Source organism: Colobus angolensis, unplaced genomic scaffold (genome assembly GCF_000951035.1).
Source record: "Colobus angolensis palliatus isolate OR3802 unplaced genomic scaffold, Cang.pa_1.0 Scaffold8, whole genome shotgun sequence".
NCBI lineage: Eukaryota > Metazoa > Chordata > Mammalia > Primates > Cercopithecidae > Colobus > Colobus angolensis.
The window spans coordinates 2,518,766-2,521,767 of NW_012121820.1; positions in this window are offsets into that span (position 1 = coordinate 2,518,766).

The following is a 3,002-nucleotide window of genomic DNA, read 5'->3' on the forward strand; positions in this document are numbered from 1 at the left end:
CGCCTCGGCCTCCCAAAGTGCTGGGATTATAGGCGTGAGCCTTGTGCCTCGCCAGATCTGGCAACTTTAAAATGATTAAATATCACTTAAAGCAAATTAAATATTCAAATTTTGCAGATCCCTTCATTCCTAATACAGAAAAAATTAATCACCAAATATTTAACAAACACTGACTATGTGCCAGGAATTGTGCTCTGTGGTACGGATTTGGTGACTAAAATAGGTATGGTGCCTACTTTCACAGTGCTTACAATCTAAAAGAGGAGATGGCAACTAACAAATAATTTCAAATACTGTAATTAAATTATAACAAAGGTGCTGGGAACTGTAAGCACACCACGCTGGGGAAGTATGTAAAGGGGACCTGGCCTGGCTTGCAGGGGTAAGGCAAGGCTTCTCCAGGGAAGTGATTCTGAGAGGAAAACCAGCCAGGGGCTAAACAGTAGAAGGCAGGAAGAATGTTCTAGGCAGGGGACTCTGACAATATCCAGAAGAGGGAGGGCCAGAGAGACAAAGAAATCCAATACAGCTAGAATACAGGGTGAAAAGTGGGAGGGAGGAAGGGAGGGAGAGAGGGAAGGAGGGAGGAGTCAGGAGCTGAGTCAGAGGCAGCCAGGGGCCAAACAGACAAACAGGGCCTCCTAGAAGTACCAAGGTTTACAGACTTTAGCCTAAGGGCAAAGGGAAGAAAACCAAGGATTTTAAGGGAAGACAGTGATGGTAAGCTCATTTGGTTTTTCTACAAAGCTCACTCTGGCTGCAAGTTGGAGAAGGACATGAAGGGGAGGACAAGAAGCTACTGCAGCCAGCGCAGTGGCTCACACCTGTAATCCCAGCACTTTGGCAGGCCGAGGCTAGGGATCACCCAAGGTCGGGAGTTCGCGACCAGCCTGACCAACATGGAGAAACCCCATCTCTACTAAAAATACACAATTAGCCAGGCATGATGGCACATGCCTGTAATCCCAGCCACTCGGGAGGATGAGGCAGGAGACTCACTTGAACCCAGGAGGTGGAGGTGAGCTGAGATCACGCCATTGCACTCTAGCCTGGGTAACAAGAGCGAGACTGCTTCTCAGAGGAAAAAAAAAAAAAAAGCAGCAGCTGCTTCAGTAAAGTAGGATAGCGCCTGGCCTAGAGCACAGGACGTGGAAATGAGGAGACAAATCTGCAAAATAACTAGAACACAGTTTTAACAGGCTTGGTGACTGACTAAAAAATAGGTATGTGTCAAAGGTAACACCCAGGTTTCTGTTGTGAATAACTGGTGTCACATACTGAGATGTTACTCCACAATTTCTTTCTTTCTTTTTTTTTTTTTGAGACAGAGTCTCACTCTGTTGCCCAGGCTGGAGTGCAGTGGCGCGATCTCGGCTCACTGCAAGTTCCGCTTCCTGGGTTCGCGCCATTCTCCTGCCTCAGCCTCCCAAGTAGCTGGGACTACAGGTGCCCACCACCACGCCCGGTTAATTTTTTGTATTTTTAGCAGAGACACCCTGTCCCAGGATGTCTCGATCTCCTGACTTCGTGATCCACCCGCCTCGGCCTCCCAAAGTGCTGGGATTACAGGACACAATTTATTTTTTTCATTTCTGAGACGTATTTTTTGTTAAAACTACAATTTACAATTTACTACTAAAACGTATGTTCCTTAGACAATTTTAAACTAAACTCTGATTTGTAAAAATGTAACCTTAAAAAAAATCTACAAAATAATGTCCAATGTACAAAGTCTAAGAGATGATTTAGATGTCCAATTATCGCACCTGGGCCACAAAATCGTGCCTGTGTGAGGGCATGCCCTACGTGAGATCAAGTTTAAAGCAAAGCCTTTCTAGTGTTTCTAACAAAACTAGAATAAATCCAAGAGTTAAACATATGTGTCCGGTGTCAATCAAAAATAGACTGTGTTATAGCAAGAAGTCTGGATGCAGAGATTCTGACTAGATCTGGAGAGGGGTCTGTTCTGTAGCACCTCAACAGATCCTCCACCTGGCTGATTATCAGGACTGGCTGGGAAGCTTTTAAAAATACACATTTCCCTGCCTGAATTCCAAACTGACAGGAATGACCTGAGTATTTTTAAAAGGCGCAAGCTTTAAACATTTTTAAAAAACTTTTGGTGCACAGCAATAACCTCAACAATGACAGCGGAAAAGTCTATTCTGTACCTTCTCTTCCCCGTCTCCTGAATCAATTAGGATAAACTCTAATACTCTTAACAGGGAATGGCGGATTGGTATCCTCCTCATGAAAATAACTTTTAAGATACCAGGTTTCTTGTGTTCTGTTTTTGCTCCCATGATAACTGCTCTAGGAATAGAGTATGGGATTTTTCTTCTAACAATAAATTGTTATAAAAATTTTTCAAGATATCCAACAATACTATCTTAAACTTCAGACTATAAAGTAGTTCACATATTGAATTGTAAGCTTTCACTTTAAAGGAATTTTAGTAGAGTATCAGATGTTAAAAGATCACATAGTTTTAAATTTTTAAATGGTTTTGCAATTTGCTTTTCAAAAATCATTTGGGGGCCAGGCGTGGTGGCTCACATGTGTAAACCCAGCACCAAGGGAGGCTGAGGCGGGTGGATCACCTGAGGTCAGGAGTTTGAGACCAACCTGGCTAACATCACCGGTGAAACCCTGTCTCTAATGTCGGCTAATACAAAAATTAGCCGGACATGGTGGCACATGCTTGTAGTCCCGGCTACTTGGGAGGCTGAGGCAGGAGAATCACTTGAGCCCAGGAGGTAGAGGCTGCAGTGAGCAGAAATCACACCACTGCACTCCAGCCTGAGTGACAGAGTTAAGACTCTGTCTCAAAAATAAATAAATAAAATAAAATAAATCACTCGGGGCCAGGCACAGTGGTTCCCACCTGTAATCCCAGCACTTTGGGAGGCCAAGGTAGGTGGATCACTTGAGTTTGAGACCAGCCTGGCCAACATGGCAAAACCCTGTCTCTACTAAAAATACAAAAATTAGCTGGGCATGGT